Here is an 18,832-nt window from a genome sequence, read left to right on the forward strand (position 1 = left end):
AATAATTATAAAATTATAAAATTAGTACAATGAGAATTGAAATAATGGAATGGTCTACATGAATCAATAGACCAAATGCAAGAAATATATGGACAAATGATTATTAAAATTAGATCAGTGAGTTAAAACTCAAAGATATACTACATATTAAATGGATCCAAGTTGAATCCATGCAAATTAGCATATTTAATGCATCTGCAGACCGGAGAGAGAGATTTAGGATTCTTATTATAAAACAATTTATGAAATCTTAAACCATTAGCAGGAATACGAAGACTGATATTGCTTATGAAAGATTCACAATCAATATCACCCTTAATGACTTTGCAAAAAAATAAATAATCAAGATCCTGACGTCTGGTGAACAAACTACCGCAATTGAAATAATTGCATTTAATCTCATAGTTATAATCGGAATTTGGTAAAAATCTATAAGAACACAAGGAAATAAATTTTCTTTGGATATTCTCCAATTTAGCCGAGTCAGTGGAAGTAATGGAGTTCCATACAACAGATGCATATTCAAGCTTGGATCTAACCAACGTATAGTATAAAATTAATAAACACATAGGAGTGGAAAAAGAATAAGTTATAGACCTAATTAGACCAAGCATTCTTAACGAATGGGTATAAATATATTGCACATGATCATGGAAATATAATTTTGAATCAAGTAGGACACCAAGATCTCTAATACAATCTTTCCTAGTAATTACGACATTACTGACAGAATAGTTAAATTTTAGGGAGATAGTTTTCCGTGAAAAGGAAATAACAAAAGTTTTGGATTGATTAATTTTCATTCCATTTTCAACAGACCATTGTGAAATTGAATTAATGTCATTTTGAAGAATTTGACAATCAACCAAACTATTAATTTTGTGAAAGATTTTGAGATCATCCGCAAACAAAAAAAAAACAACAACAATAATAATAATAATAATAATAATAATAATAATAATAATAATAATAATAAGATCCTAAATTAATGAAGCATGGTCACTTAAAATAACATTTAAAGTAAATCTAATTTGTATCTTAACCCTAAGTTCGAACTAAGCCACCCACGAGTGTGACAGGTTCATACCTGCACAAGTACCTTTCGGCACTACACTTATTTCGCTGTCAACTCACTCATTGCACTGATTCTACCTGATTTCACTAACACTTCTAACCATTTCACTGTTCAAATACTTTGCACAGCCACTTCACTGACACCAACACACTTCACTTGCACAATAGACTTCACTGACACGACACACTTCCTCACTGATAGAACACTTCAAATAACAAGATATCAATTACACACTTTAAGTAGTGTGTATAATATAATGGTGCGTCAGAAAGAACGGATGGATTTCAAACTATCGATACGCAACGAGGAGAGAGATATAGTGACGGGGACCACGACTGTTGGGTCAGCCAGAGAATGCAGTTTCAGTTGAGAACATGGTGTTGGTCTGGTGTACAACGTGCTTTCATCGTAGAGACATTTTTGAAAAATGAAGAGTCTGTGATCGCCACTCAGGACTCATTTCGACATCGGATGTCACGCTAGGATTCCAACTCGGAATACAATTTTGCGGTAGGTGGCTTCATTTCGTATCACAGGTTCAACATTAAAGAACAAATCACCTGGACGAAATTCTATTGCACTGAGATTGTCCGAGGCTACGGTAAGATCTCGCGCCCTGCGACTTCTTTCTTTGGGACCATTTGAAGGCGTAAGTTTGTAAACATCGATCACATACACTGGACGAACTGAAGACAGCGATTCGTGAAGAAATCGTGGCAATTGCACCAGCTATGACTGTGAAAGTGATGGCGAACATCAGAAAACGCCTCGATGCCTGTATTGAAAGCCAAGGACATCATATGGATAATGTTGTTTTACATAAATAAACTGCATGTATTGGTGAATATGTTGATAACAATAAATTTTTGATTTGATGAATCTTTACAATTTTCTTGCCATGTGAAATCCATCCGTTCTTTCTGACGCACCCTGTATTACCGTCTATTAGTAAAGTCCTTAAGCCTATTTTTAAATACATTTTTGGTTGTTGGTAAAGTCTTTAGTAAGTCTGCAGGTAAAGCATTCCAGTCCCTGATAGTACGACTGAGAAAAGAAAACTTTCCAGTGTCCGTCCTCTGTCTTCTTTCCCTCAATTTATATGAGTGGTCGTTCCTTGAAGAGTAATTTGGCGGCTGCAACCTATTTTTTATTCCTCTCCAGGCAGGCTCACCTCTGTATGTTTTGAACATTGCGCATAATCGAATTCGCGTTCTCCGGTCCGTGAGTGTGTCCCATTTTAATGGTGAATTATTACGACAACACTTGAGAGCCCGTTTTTTAATCTTTTCCAGTGTCTTAATATGTTCTAATCTGTAAGGATCCCAACATGCAGCACCATATTCCATTACTGGACGAACTAGTGATTTATAAGCAGTCTCTTTGGATTTATCAGAGCCTTTCCATAGTACCCTCATCACAAAGTGTAACGCTCTCCATGCCTTTCCCGCTGTGTCTATAACGTGTTCCCCCCAGCCGAGATCGCTGCTAAATGTTTAGTTAACTTAACATTTTTTTTTTTAGAATTGTCTCTAAATCTTTAAAAATAGCCCATTACATTACACCAAAGAAAAGAAACAAGCATCTAAAACACCTGTCCCAATGACTATAATGCTGTGGCCAGATTCGGCAGCGATAAGTCTAAAAGAGACGTCAGCGGTAACTATTAAAAGTTTACAGATTGAAGTTTCGCAACTTCTCAGCTCCAACGCTAACGATCAGAACAATCTGTTACTCGACCTTGCATCGAACCTGAACCTGCAGGCGCTGCATCATGTCTGATGTGGAATACGTCGCGATTGGCCCTTCCTGTAGCGAAGGGCCCGGGTTCGTGCGTGTTTCTACCGAGCTGTCTCGTAGGTGAAATGCTGCGAGACGATTGCGAGAGAATTGGGAGAAATTCTGGCCGGGACTCCCAGATGGTCCGTGATTCATAATGGAAAAACGTGGTGATGGATTTACGATACAGGATTGTGTATGTGCATGTATCTGACCCTGACACCAGAGTTACTCCTGCAATTAGGCCACCGCACACACGACCAGCTAGAGTTGAGCAACTGTCGAGATAAATGAAGCAGACCCTTTCCGCTGCTCCTCATGGGCTGGCGCCTACGAGCTCGCTAAGCGTCAAGTAACGAGTAAACGTAAGGAGTGAATCTGAATCTGTGGGAAATGTTTGCAACAGGTTTGCAATACCTCAGATACTTTCCGTCATCTTCCACATGTTCCCTTATTTTATTGCAATATCCAGTTTCATTATAAGAAGTAATAACATCAGAGACTGTCGGAATTTAGTAGCGTTCAAAAGCAAACTTATTAAGCATTTTCTTACTGCGTAGAGTAGGTTTAATTTTTACTTAATTAATTAAAAATTCTCTCGTCTTAACTTTTACAATAAACTGTCTAGCTTTTATTAATCAGTTAATCTTTTGGTACCGTCAACGCGGGCTACTTGGACCTTTAAGGTGTTACTTGAACCCAGAAGAAAAAAACGTTTACTTACCATTGGAGTAACTTAGGTGAAAATATTTGTACAGATGAAAGTTTGCAGAGAAAAAAACCACAATTCGACATCAAACTGTTATTTCACATCGACGAAAACATTTTTTTCTTCTGGGTTCAAGTAACACCTTAAGGATCAAAGTAGCCCGCGTTGACGGTACTTTGATTTTTATTGTATTTGTAAATTTAATATTAATTGTAATTATAATTGTAATTGTATTCTTAATATTGTAGTTGTAATCCCCTGGTAGAGGGGAAGAGAAGGCCTGATGGCCTTATCTCTACCAGGTTAAATAAATAGACAGACAGACAGAGACAGACAGATTAGATTAGATTAGATTAGATTAGATTAGATTAGTTTAGATAGATAGACAGACAGACAGACAGACAGACAGACAGACAGACAGACAGACAGACAGATAGACAGATAGATAGATAGATAGATAGATAGATAGATAGATAGATAGATAGATAGATAGATAGATAGATAGATAGATAGATAGATAGATAGATAGATAGATAGATAGATAAAAAAATAAATAAATAATATTACACATTTTGTAGTGCAAAATTGATATTACAATTTTCTTACTTTTTGGGCATGATTAAATCACTTTGGTGGTGTATCAGTGAGATCAGAAAGAATGTAATAAATCATTAGAAAAAAGTAATAACCTAACTATTAGAAGATTAAAGCAAACGTAATGTAAAGATAACTCCAATGCAAACGGCCTGGAGGGTTGTGGGATGTTACATACTGTAAGTATGCAAAGCTTATAGATTTGTTGGGTATATATGTAGCTGTAAAATTTTATATAATCTCGTATACTGACAGACAATTAAAATTTCTATTAATAAAATGCATTTCTCATATTATAAAACATCATGTTGTGCACTTATATTTAGAAATAAAAATATTATATCACTACTTAGTGCAAAATTATGTCGACTGTGCAAGTGAAATTGTGTTGGTAGAAAAACAGTTGGTACTTTAATTTGTAATGATATTAATTATTATACAGATCTTCTCAAAAAGACTACATCCATTTCAAACGTTAATCATGCAGACCTCATAATTGTATTGTACTAGCTGGGAACACCCAGCATTGCCCGGGTTTTCATTTTTGCTTCTATTTTTAATTAAACTGGTTGTTAGACTTTTCGGAAATCTCGGAAACTGAACTATAGACAACCTCGTTCATAAAGATTAATCTTTACATAGCGTCACTTACATGAAATAATTAATGCCTACCAGGGTTAACTCAATTTAAAACAGCTGTAGATCAGGCACAGAGAAGAAAACATTGCATCATGAGCCTTGCGTTTAACTATTTTTAAATTTAATTATATATCTTTTATTGTCGTCTATTTATTTAATCTGTTGTAGTTAAGGCCACTAGGCCATCTCTTCTACATCATCAGAAATAAAATAAAATAAAATAATAGACAAATCGAACTATAAACAAAGTAAAACCAACGAAAATATATACAGGCTACAGTCACACGAATTTTAAATGAGTTAGCATAGTCTTGAAGTTCAGCAAAACAAAAACACATGTCTTAATCCCTATACACCCACATAGCGTTGATCCAATGTTCTACAGATCTTACATTTCATCTCTGGTGGTCAACGACTGTTAAATTTCAAGTGTCTTATATTATCCGTGGGTCAGAGTATGAAAAAGCATTACAAGCATTTCTGCATATTTCTGGTTTTGACTTTGGGTAGCATTTTTTAAGGATTCTTGACACAAACTGTAACACCTTCTACTCTTTACACGTAACTATCAATTTAGTTTTCCCAAGTGAGATTCGAACTCAAATGTACTATACGATGAAAGAGTAATGGAACGGAGAAAAATTCTCTCCGGCACCGGGATTTGAACCCGGGGTTTCAGCTCTACGTGCTGACGCTTTATCCACTAAGCCACACCGGATTCCACCCCGGCGTTGGAAGAATCGTCTCACTTTTAAGTTCCAACTCTTGGGATCCCTCTAGTGGCCCCCCTCTGCACTATGTCACAGATATCTATGAACCTAGGACCGAAGTCCACACATGTGCTGAGGTGCACTCGTAATGAGTGACTAGTTGGCCGGGATCCGACGGAATAAGCGCCGTCTTAAATCACGAAGTGATTTACGCATATCATATATATTATTTTAATGTACCGAAGTACATATGATATTTCCATGCAGATATTCAGCATCATCATACGATGAAAGAACCCAAGAGTTGGAACTTAAAACTGAGACGATTCTTCCGACGCCGGGGTGGAATCCGGTGTGGCTTAGTGGATAAAGCGTCAGCACGTAGAGCTGAAAACCCGGGTTCAAATCCCGGCGCCGGAGAGAATTTTTCTCCGTTCCATTACTCTTTCATCGTGTGATGACGCAGAATATCTGCATGGAAATATCATATGTACTTCGGTACATTATAATAATATATATCAAATGAACTAATTTCGCAGCCGTCAGGGTGGCGCTCCCCAATCCCACGGTCTGGGTACCATGTAACGTTACTGCTTGTGTGGATCACACAGGTTCGATCCTCAGTCCGTGACCCCATTGCTTCCACTGCTGTCTCCATTACGCTGCATCCACATGTCTTACGAAACAAGCATCACTTATGTTTTCCCAGAAGCACAACCGCAGCGATAAAGTGACCTCTCGTTACTGCATCCCTAGAAACTTTTGTATCGCGAGTATTGTAGTATCCGTACTTGGAGGCAAACTGTGCCATCTCTTAATTTTATCTCCAACCTCCAGAAATTTCCATATTAGTAATCTGTATGACTCACGTGACCACTTTTAGAAGCAGGTCAACCGTGCTTGCTGTGTTGGCATTATTCCTAGAGGCCCGGCGTTCGATACTCGAGATTAATATTTTCGATTATGTTTTATATTCTTTTTTGTGTCTGCATTTAACAGTAAGTAACACAGGCAGTGAAATTCAAGTTTATTATTTTTATTTCTTGGAGGTGACTGACCGAAGGAATGAATGAGATTAATGGAATTTCTCTGGATGATTTGTTGCCCAGAAGATACGACAGGGGTACAGTCCGGATCAGCTTACTTCATACCCTAAGGGTGAAACCTAACCATTTTTCTCCCATTACTACATATGCTAGTGGATTATGGTGATTTTATAATTTGAAGGTTGGATTTTATTTTGGCAACTTCGTTTCGAATTTCGATACTGAGAAATACTACAATTGGATACTTTAAAGTAGAAGGGTGCAATGTGTCAAAATGAAACATTTGAGATAAGATAAAAAAAATATAGCTATAAGAATAATTGTACACATATTTGTGTCATGTTTTTTTTTTTACTGATAGAAAACAGCAATAGTACAGTGTTTACTCATTAATAATAGAGGTATGTAAAAATATTATTTCTCCATAGCCTATTTAATTACATAACACAGATTGTGAAAAGGGTTTAGTAATGGGTACAGTTGCAGTAGAATGGTGCAAAGTCCAATACCTATTTTTTCCTATTCTGGAGCAATTTTTACTCACATATCTGCCTGTAGAACTGCCTATGCTCCTCATTTGGAAGATAGGGAGTCATTGCTAGTAGATCCCCCTTCTTTTCTTCAGTAATTTGCCTATTTTATGCTTTAACTTGAAACAATGCTGACTGCACATCTTTCATGTTTTTTTTTTTTTTTTCATTTTTAAGCACTTTAATGGTATGCACTGCTTCATTATCATGGGACTATTTCACAGAAACACTGCCTGCTTTACTAACATCATACTGAATGCAACATGCCTTAGAAATATTCAAGTTCTTGATGGAAATTAGTTGATCAGCAACATCTTGCATATTAAGGAAATATGACTCTAGCATTGAAACGGTTTGAAATGGTTTTACAACTTTAGAGTCTTGCACGATTTTAAGCAGATCACTAGGAATGAAGGCTTTTGTCACTTTCTGTCGTTTTTCAATCAAAGCGAAATCAGAATCACATTGCAAGAAACTGTGGCCGCTTGTTCTATGTGCTCAAATAAACCAATGGCAACTAAAAAGAGACACATGAAAACCATTAGGCCTACATGATTTTTGTTTTCAGCTGCACAGTTATCAGATTCTTCTTGTTTGTTATGTCCATATTCATCAGTTTTAGTACACACGAGGCAATCTCATTGGCACCTCTACTCGCGATGCTTTCATCCCAAATACATATGTAAGACTGCATTGTATCACATGCACAAACTCCAAAGTTATAACGTGAAAGCTGACATCTGTAAAACATTTCGCTGTGTGTAAGTTTGGGCACAAACATGACCTGTTGAAGATCCATTGCATTCTATGATGCAGCTCAAGAGGGCGCTCACCGTCTGAAACTGCATGGAGCTGGCAACGTGACATCTAAATATCTCGCTTAAGAAACATAAGTGGATGTAGCCTCTTTCATACATCAACCTCCTAGGCACATTGCACTTTTCTGCATAATAATTTCGTTTTCTATGATTTTAACACTTTGCACCTTTCTACTTTAAAGTATCCAATTAATAGTGATTTTCTAACTTCTATGTTGGCAGCAGAAACAGCTGTTGTCGGCAGTGCAGATTTTGAAAATTCAAATTGTTCTAGATTTCTGAGCCGATTACTGGAAGCTAGTGATTGGAACATACTAATAATAATTAATACTTACTTACTGGCTTTTAAGGAACCCGGAGGTTCATTGCCGCTCTCACATAAGTCCGCCATTGGTCCCTATCCTGAGCAAGATTAATCCAGTCCCTACCATCATATCCCACTTCCCTTATCCATTTTAATATTATCTTCCCATCTACGTCTCGGCTTCCCCAAAGATCTTTTTCCCTCCGGCCTCCCAACTAACACTCTATGTACTAATAATTAATATCACTATTATATTAATACATAATAGTTATTTCATGTGTTGCGTTGTGACTACAATTCAAGATTATAGTCCAATAAGTGAAAATAAATATAACATGTGGTGTGATACACGCACTTGGGTGATCGATAGAAAATGCGCACGGAAGAAAAATTATTAGGAGTAAATAAGTATTCTTAAGCATACATTTCAAAGTGGCATTCGGTTTTCGGAGTTTGTACTAATCATTTCACGTGATCAAGCTTCTTTTTTATTTTAGTTTGTTATTTAACGACGCTGTATCAACTACTAGGTTACTTAGCGTCGATGAGATTGGTGATAGCAAGATGATATTTGGCAAAATGAGGCCGAGGATTCGCCATAGAAGACCTTGCATTCACATTACGGTTGGGGAAAACCTCGGAAAAAACCCAACCAGGTAATCAGCCCAAGCGGGCATCGAACTCGCGCCCGAACGCAACTTCAGACCGGCAGGCAAGCGACTGAGCCACGCCGGTGACTTTTCACGTGATCAAACAAAATACGTTTTTAGGTTAGGTCGCGTAATAGTACACTTGTCCAGTAGTTAAGTTGCTATTTTGAAGATTTTTAAGCAAAAAAAAAAAATTTAGGTTAGCACATGCTTATGTTTGCTTTGTCATGTCTGTTACCTGTCAGATCTGTTACTCCATGTCATGTCTGTTACATCATTCAAAACAGTGCCTTAATTTTTTCTAATTATCTATCATTAAAGAAACTAGGGCTCAAATATTTTCGCTTTAAGGGCAATCTGATAAGATAATTGTTACTGAAAGAATGGTTTTCTGTTAGTTACTGAACAAGTTGTTATTTTTATATTAGGTAACAGATTTGATATTAAGATATTTAAAATATTTGTTCATTTTGGTAAATAGTTAGTTCTGTTACTTTTCTAAGATCTATGCAGTGTTTAAAGAATATCTGATATAAAAAATAAAGGAAGTCTATTTCTATAATAGTAATATACGTTACAAGAGCGGTATGTTGACGTTTTCATGGTCGAGGAAGAGATTGAAAAAGCGAAACGTAGTTGAGCTTTTTTAATTTCCGAGAACATGAAAACAAACATACCGCTCGTGTATCGTACATTATTTTGTGCGAAGAGCGTTTATTACATACCTGAAAGACGAATTTCTAATTAGTTGCAATGAAATCTCCATGTTGGTTTCTGTTTAATGACGCCAACTTCGGAAAACCAAAATATCTTTCTTCTATTCTGTGTTTACTATACTCCAGCAGGCCGTGATATACGTCTGTCTTTTTTTTCCCCCAGTCTATAAATGCGAACTTAAAACAAACGGTAAGGTTATGTAATGATTTATTTTTCATTTTAATATTTTAACAATATTATTTATATAACATATTGCAGTAATAACATCGGCATCTGGAATCTTGTTGATTTTTTCACGGCTTCCTTAATGTTACTTGTATCAGGAATGCAATAAGTTTCGTGGAGTAGTAGACTTTACTTAATTTTTGCAAATATTTAAAAAACAATAATTAACATTGCAATTTAGGTGAAATTGCAGTGGTAAGTTTCCAATTTATAATTATTACTATGTTAAACGTCTCTAAAAATAATATATTAAAAGCCTAAAGCAGTAAAATGAATGTCGCGCTTAAGCGGTAAGAAGAGGGAAATTGTTATGTGTGTTACGTTGGGAATACTGAATGTGGTATTTCACACTTACCGCGTACTGATTCTGTGCGGAAAACAAGCAAATACGCACGATCTCGTACAAAAGATCTATTGTCTTGTCCTATAACACACCTGACATTTAGTCGTGCCATCAAAGATTTATTGATACTTGTAGAGAATGTTGTAAAGCAAGGTGAGTGTACAGTGGCTGATTACTATGGCAGAGACATTGCACTATATTAACACATGCAGAATATGCACTAAATAATACTTTAATTTTGACGTTCTCAATCGTCCATTTGTTATAAAAATTTTGCAAATTACCCATTTATATTTCGGAGATACTAAAATAAAATCTAGTGCTCTGTGAAAAATAAATAATAGACAAAGAAACAAAAGGTTGACAGAGATATGCTGTTACAACCAGTAGTAAGACATGACTGTAAAAGCAGTTTTAATAGGATGTATTGACGCCTTAACTGTAGCCGAAACTCTTGTAACAGCCAAATCTCCAACACCGAAGTATGCGGATAAGAAATTGCAGCCTGGAATCGAGAAGGAAAGGTGGGACGACCAGCGCTCTTAATGCTGTAACATTCTAATAGCGCCGGCAAATTAAAGTTGACGCTGCTAGAACTGCGGCAAGAGGCCCCTTGACAGCGCTATACATTCACGGCTGGCTTTTCACCTCCAGTCCGCGTCAGAATGTGTCGGCAGCTTTACTTTCTCAAAACCAGATTCACAGTTTCATCAACATCCGGTACAAGGATAGCGTAAACCGCCATCTCGTGCTAAGATGTCAGAAGGCTGCCATCTTTATGTCTGGCCAATGGAATTTCCGATGATGCATTGAAACAATGTTATCAGAGAGAAATGCTGCTGAACGCAATATAAAATAACTAGTGGCTTGTGCAGCAAATGCTTCTGCAAACTAAGTTCGCTAGACGTTCAAATACAAATTTTTCAGATTTATTTTCAATGAGAATACTTGACATTTTGATATTTATTTGCTTCCATAATACTGAAACATAGGTGGAAAAATTCCGATATCTTGGAGCAACAGTAACAAATATAAATGACACTCGGGAGGAAATTAAACACAGAATAAATATGGGAAATGCCTGTTATTATTCGGTTGAGAAGCTTTTATCATCCAGTCTGCTGTCAAAAACTCTGAAAGTTAGAATTTATAAAACAGTTATATTACCGGTTGTTCTTTATGGTTGTGAAACTTGGACTCTCACTTTGAGAGAGGAACATAGGTTAAGGGTGTTTGAGAATAAGGTGCTTAGGAAAATATTTGGGGCTAAGCGGGATGAAGTTACAGGAGAATGGAGAAAGTTACACAACAGAGAACTGCACGCATTGTATTCTTCACCTGACATAATTAGGAACATTAAATCCAGACGTTTGAGATGGGCAGGGCATGTAGCACGTATGGGCGAATCCAGAAATTCATATAGAGTGTTAGTTGGGAGGCCGGAGGGAAAAAGACCTTTGGGGAGGCCGAGACGTAGATGGGAAGATAATATTAAAATGGATTTGAGGGAGGTGGGATATGATGGTAGAGACTGGATTAATCTTGCACAGGATAGGGAGCAATGGCGGGCTTATGTGAGATCGGCAATGAACCTCTGGGTTCCTTAAAAGCAAGCAAGCAAGCAAGCAAGTAAGTAAGTAAGTAAGTAAGTAGGTACATGTGAAGTCTGATTAGTGAAATACTACAACGTGTTCATAATGTGTGCATACGATTCATCTGCAATACTCGTAAATTTGACCATATAACACCTTCCCTCCAGTTACTTTCATGGGTGCGTCTGAAGGAACGAAGAACAATACATTCACTGTCTCTTCTGTTTATAATCATGCATACTTCTACTCCGAATTATCTGTTATCCCGCTTTCAATTTCTTACAACTCTTCGAAACCGACATCAAGCACTTCTTTCTGTCCCTCATCATAGAACGTCTTTATACTCATCTTCCTACACTGTAGAAATACCTCGCGTATGGAATTCGTTACCTAATGACGTCAGGGACTGCCGGACTTTATCACAATTCAAAATTAAATTGGAAAATTTTGTCTTAGTTAATGTGTTTAGGTATTGCTAGAAGTATTGATTTGTATTTCTTTTTATTTTTTAATCTAGATTAAAATTGCAATTGTTTATGTTAGTTAATTAGTTAGGATACAATTAATTATGATACTTAATCACTCATTTAAAGTTTGTGTGACTGATGGCCTTAACTACACCAGAATAAATAAATAAATAAATAAATAAATAAATAAATAAATAAATAAATAAATAAATAAATAAATAAATAAATAAACACTGTATGTACCTAATCGGCGATATACGCAATGGAGGGGAAAAGGAACTGGCCACCTTACCCCATTTATTTCCTGGCTTAGTTTCCTCATAAATGATGCCTTATTGGTGTCACTGTCTTCGGACAGTTGACAGAAGAACAACAAACAAGAAAATGCCTGGAAAAGTTGTGTCCGTGCTATATTTGTGCACCATAACTTACGCTTTGCATTGTGAAAATTTAAACCCGGGAATTCTCTGCATAGATTTCGTAACAAATGAAGAAATTTCCTCCTTCTCCACAAGTGGAATTCAAGTAAACAACTATGCTGGTGACGGAATTAAATTAATCGAAGCGGCAAATCAAAGGAAATAAAATTAAACAGCCGACAGTCTGACAGCTGTGACTTACGTCAGTCCAAAACTTAGGATCGATTATCGAATATTGTGTGCGAAGGCCAGCTGTGGGCAGACGCCACGAGCAAAGGTTAAGGAGATGTGACAATTAATAAAGCAGAGGTGCGCTGTGCAAATCAGGCGCAGGCCTGCCGATGTAGACCGCCTCGACCTCACGGCGCTGTTCAATAATTCAGAGCGTATTCCCAACAAAAATGTCGTTCTCCAACGTCTGCGCTTTATCGGTGATTAAAACGACCCATATACCCCAATACTGTTTCGAAACACCGTCTAGCTCTTGACGCGAGGCATGAGGCACGAGTTCTTAAGATTCGCGCTTAGAAACCCGACACGCAATTTATTTAACTCGTGGAAAGAAATGCGTCAGTCGTCTACAAGCGTCGTGGAGTGACGCATTCTGTCTCGTTGGCTCAATGCTTGGTGACAGAGTGACTCTGTCCCTCATATTGTATTGCAGCAATTTCTGTTACAATTCACATTTTACAGATTTACGTAAGAAAGTGCAAATTATTTATTTCTCTGCTCTCTGATTGGTTTTAGGACGGTTGGTTCTATTTTTATTTCTAGAACGTATAAATCATTTGAAGATAAAGCAAGTAGAAGAAAGCAAGTAAAACAAAACAAGAAAGCAAGTAAACCTAAGCAAGCATGCAAAGCAAAGCAAGCAAGCAAGCAAGCAAAATAAAGCAAGAAAGCAAAAGAAAGCAAGTAAAACAAAGCAAGAAAGCAACTAAACCCAAGCAAGCATGCAAAGCAAAGCAAGCAAGCAAAACAAAGCCAAGCAAGCAGAACAAAGCTAAGCAAGCAAAGCAAAGCATAGGAAGCAAGCAAAACAAAGCAAGAAAGCAAAACAAAGCAAGCAAGCAAAACAAAGTAAGCAAAACAAAGCAAAAAAGCAACTAAACCCAAGCAAGCATGCAAAGCAAAGTAAGCAAGCAAAACAAAGCCAAGCAAGCAAAACAAGCAAAACAAAGCTAAGCAAGCAAAGCAAAGCATAGGAAGCAAGCAAAACAAGGCAAGAAAGCAAAACAAAGCAAGCAAGCAAAACAAAGCAAGAAAGCAACTAAACCCAAGTAAGCAAAACAAAGCAAGAAAGCAACTAAACCCAAGCAAGCATGCAAAGCAAAGAAAGCAAGCAAGCAAAACAAAGCAAGAAAGCAACTAAACCCAAGCAAGCATGCAAAGCAAAGAAAGTAAGCAAGCGAAACAAAGCAAGAAAGCAACTAAACCCAAGCAAGCATGCAAAGCAAAGAAAGCAAGCAAGCAAAACAAAGCAAGAAAGCAACTAAACCCAAGCAAGCATGCAAAGCAAAGAAAGCAAGCAAGCAAAAGAAAGCAAGAAAGCAACTAAACCCAAGCAAGCAAAACAAAGCAAGAAAGCAACTAAACCCAAGCAAGCATGCAAAGCAAAGAAAGCAAGCAAGCAAAACAAAGCAAGAAAGCAACTAAACCCAAGCAAGCATGCAAAACAAAGAAAGCAAGCAAGCAAAAGAAAGCAAGAAAGCAACTAAACCCAAGCAAGCAAAACAAAGCAAGAAAGCAACTAAACCCAAGCAAGCATGCAAAGCAAAGAAAGCAAGCAAGCAAAACAAAGCAAGAAAGCAACTAAACCCAAGCAAGCGAAACAAAGCAAGAAAGCAACTAAACCCAAGCAAGCATGCAAAGCAAAGAAAGCAAGCAAGCAAAACAAAGCAAGAAAGCAACTAAACCCAAGCAAGCATGCAAAGCAAAGAAAGCAAGCAAGCAAAACAAAGCAAGAAAGCAACTAAACCCAAGCAAGCAAAACAAAGCAAGAAAGCAACTAAACCCAAGCAAGCATGCAAAGCAAAGAAAGCAAGCAAGCAAAACAAAGCAAGAAAGCAACTAAACCCAAGCAAGCATGCAAAGCAAAGAAAGCAAGCAAGCAAAACAAAGCAAGAAAGCAACTAAACCCAAGCAAGCAAAACAAAGCAAGAAAGCAACTAAACCCAAGCAAGCATGCAAAGCAAAGAAAGCAAGCAAGCAAAAACAAAGCATAGAAGCAAGCAAGTAAAGCAAGTAAATAAGCAAAGCAAGCAATCAAAGCAAATAAATAAATGAACATATATGAATGAATGAATGAATGAATGAATGGCTCTTAATGGGTTATTGCGCCGAGGATATTTTATTTTATTGGTATCTCCAGATTTTACATCTTTGCAATATTGTTTAAAGCAATTGCTGACCTCTTTGCAGATCCTCCTCTGTTTTTATAAGCAGAACTTGATCGTGGGCAAACAGGACGTTGTCCTTGTTCTTTTGCGTCTGTCGGCAACAGGACGACAGTCAGGAATATTCTCTCAGCGGCTTGAGTCTTTAAATTTACGTAAATATAAATATTAAGTTAGAATTATTGGTTACAATGTACGATTAAGTGTTTTTTTAATGAATTTCTAAAAAATTAATTACATGTATTTAAATCAGTGGCGATTTCTGGCCTGGTTGCAGGTTTGTGAAACCATCATCTTTATTACATATTTTAATAGAATAGAGATTGAAGTGTTACTTATCCCAATATCATTAAAATTTTAATTCTTTCTGAGCAGAATTCGTTTACAGCTCTACGCAACAGCGACACAACTCGTTTCCATTCAGTTCAGCGAGGTGTGGCAATTGCCCTGCTACCCAATAGGTCATCGGAATTTTCACTCGTCTGTCATGCGCGCGCATCTAGTCTACCAGTTTCATAAACAGAGCCATTATGCTATGTATTCGATTGGTGTGACAGTCGGCATGCAACCTAATAATATTTGACTCTGTACATAGTTATTTTTAAGTTGGTTATTTAGCAACGCTGTATCAACTATTAGGTTATTTAGTGTCGATGTGATTGGTGATAGTGAGATAGTATTTGGCGAGATGAGGCCGAGAATTACCTGACATTCGCTCTACGGTTGGGGAAAATCTCAGAAAAAAAACAGCCAAGTAATCAACCCAAGCGGGAATCAAACCCACGCCCGAGCGCAACTCCAGATAGGCAGGCAAGCGTCTTAGCTCACTGAGCTACGCCGGTGGCTGTACGTAGTTCTGTTTCATTTGTAATTTGTGAAAATAAAATCTTTTTTTCATATGGTATTTTTCTGTCGGGGTTAAATCTGTTTCACGGTTTGAAGGCCGATTTCAGAATATAAAATGTATAGATGTATAACTGCTACCACTTAAAAATTATAAAGCGAACCGCCGCTGATTTAAGCCATAACATTTATAAATGAAGACAGAATGACATTTTACGATTCTTGAGATGATAAAAACAATGCGTCTTGTGTGCAATCCAGAAAAGAAACGTTCATTTTTTTATCAGGATGCATCGTACAGCATTTTATTTATGTACGTATTTAAGATGACTATTACATTCTCACTACGTCATACTACTTTTGACCAAAAAACGGTACGAAAGGACGTATTTAAACCAATCATGGCTGCTTATTGCACAATTTTATCGCGTCCCTAGCATTTGTTTAATTTTATCGCGTCCCTAGCATTTGTTTCTTTGTTTGCCAACATTTGAAACTGCGCTGGTCTGGACGTCAAAAAAAAAAAAAAAAAAAAAAAAAAAAAAAATATATATATATATATATATATATATATATATATATATATATTACAAACCACTCCAGTCGATGCACAGCAGTTTCAAATAGCCTATGACTCGCATTGGCATTCAAGAACAAGAATTAATAAAAATCACTGATCATACCTATGCATCTTCTGACATCAGATTTACAAATAAATGAAGAGCACCATTCGGAAATCCTGAATAAGTTGAATACACCATGTAGGCCGAAATCAACGAGTTCCACTTCTATTACGCACACGTCCAATATAACATCAATTGAACCGCCAACCACATTCAAATTTGAAAATTGTACATTCAATAATTATTCCTTTTAAAATTATTCGTGTTTATTTTTTATGTCATCGTCGTTAATTAAAACTTTTCTAACAGTTGTGTATATTAGTTAGGTTATGTTAAAGCTTCTGCTATATGATATTATGGATAGTCACGTATCAGAGATTGTTTCATATTAAGATTTATTGAAAATCATCTGTCAAGTGACGTTGATTACTGGGATTCGGATAATTGAAGTGGAATGCAACTGTCTTAATAAAAATGAAACTGAATCAACAAAGCCTTCTTGACTAGTAACATTGCCATCGTGTATAGATCAAGAACTTCTCGACGAGAAGGCATTGCTCACTACTGCCATCTAGCATGCATCTAGCGTAATATTTGTAATGTTGAGATGGTACAATAATACATTTGAAGACAGTTGTATTTTCGTAAGTCAATTAATATTTTATTGTATTGGAGTACTTCGTTACTTCTAATCTTTATATACTTTCTTCTAATCGTGTAATAGTCAATTAAATCCCACTCGAGTTTTGATTTTCTCTAGATAAATCAAAACCTCTAGTGAGATTACTGTTGATAATTCAAGAAAATGAATCGTTAACAGGAATGCTATTTCCAACATGATTTTGGAAGTCCATCGTCACGAAACTTGTAAAACGTACAGGTAACGAGAAACCGATTTTCATGAATCTTATTACATTTTCCAAGTTGAGAAACATGCACAGCGTGTGATGATAAACTAATATCTAATCTTTGTGATTTTTTTTACTATCATCTCGTTTTGTTTACCTTTCACTACCTCGAACCCGGAACATGTACCTTTTCTCTATTCCTCTGCACAGAACATCCCTCTACTCATCATCTTTCAGCATATCTATTCCACGCCTCTGGAACTCTCTCCCTGGCCATGTCAGAGAGTGTCGGACAATATCAAAATTCAAATTTAAATTAAAGAATCATATTCTAGTTCATGGAATTGCTTGTTGAACACCTGTCAGGTTGCGCAACTTCGGCTTAACCCATGACATATAATAGGCTAAATATTGTAACTATGGTGTTGCTAAGTTGACAATTAACACGTAATGTATTTATTATTATTATTATTATTATTATTATTATTATTATTATTATTAGTTATCGCTATCATCATTGCTATCTCTGTTTTCCTTTCTTTTTTTTTTCTTGTATTAGCTCGATGAGAGCTCTACAGTGTTATTTTGACCCTGTTGACCCTCTATAGGGCTTCAATTTAATTTGTATTATTTTCACCAGTGTTTGTATTTCTCTTTTGTATTTATATTTGCTATCTGGTAGGATGGAAGGGAAGGCCTTATGGCCCTAATCCTGTCAGATTAAATAAATAAATAGTTCTTCTGTATGGTTGTGAAACTTGGACTCTCACTCTGAGAGAGGAACATAGGTTAAGGGTGTTTGAGAATAAGGTGCTTAGGAAAATATTTGGGGCTAAGCGGGATGAAATTACAGGAGAATGGAGAAAGTTACACAACACAGAACTGCACGCATTATTTTCTTCACCTGACATAATTAGGAACATTAAATCCAGACGTTTGAGATGGTCAGGGCATGTAGCACGTATGGGCGAATCCAGAAATGCATATAGAGTGTTAGTTGGGAGACCGGAGGGAAAAAGACCTTTAGGGAGGCCGAGACGTAGATGGGAAGATAATATTAAAATGGATTTGAGGGAGGTGGGGTATGATGATAGAGACTGGATTAATCTTGCACAGGATAGGGACCGATGGCGGGCTTATGTGAGGGCGGCAATGAACCTTCGGGTTCCTTAAAAGCCATTTGTAAGTAAGTAAGTAAATAAATACATAAATAAATAAATAACTTTTTTCCATTGTTTCACCAGGAAGATATTTCATCATACTGGAAATTACACAAACTCGTAAGCAGAAACTTTTAAAACTTTAGAGGCAGACGCTTATTTTCGCGATGCGGGCAAGTATACGAATCGGCAGGTCATTCAAACTATCCGCATCCCTGAGAAAGTGCCAATGTCTGGCAACCTGTCATCCAGCTGCCGAAGTCAGATACAGTGGCTGTTGTTTCAACTGTTGGATCGGCTCCAACCGTGGTCACGCTCCAACGCGGGGTTATTTCATGTGTTCTGTCT

The sequence above is a fragment of the Periplaneta americana genome, chromosome 11 (assembly GCF_040183065.1).
Source record: "Periplaneta americana isolate PAMFEO1 chromosome 11, P.americana_PAMFEO1_priV1, whole genome shotgun sequence".
In the NCBI taxonomy this organism is placed as follows: domain Eukaryota; kingdom Metazoa; phylum Arthropoda; class Insecta; order Blattodea; family Blattidae; genus Periplaneta; species Periplaneta americana.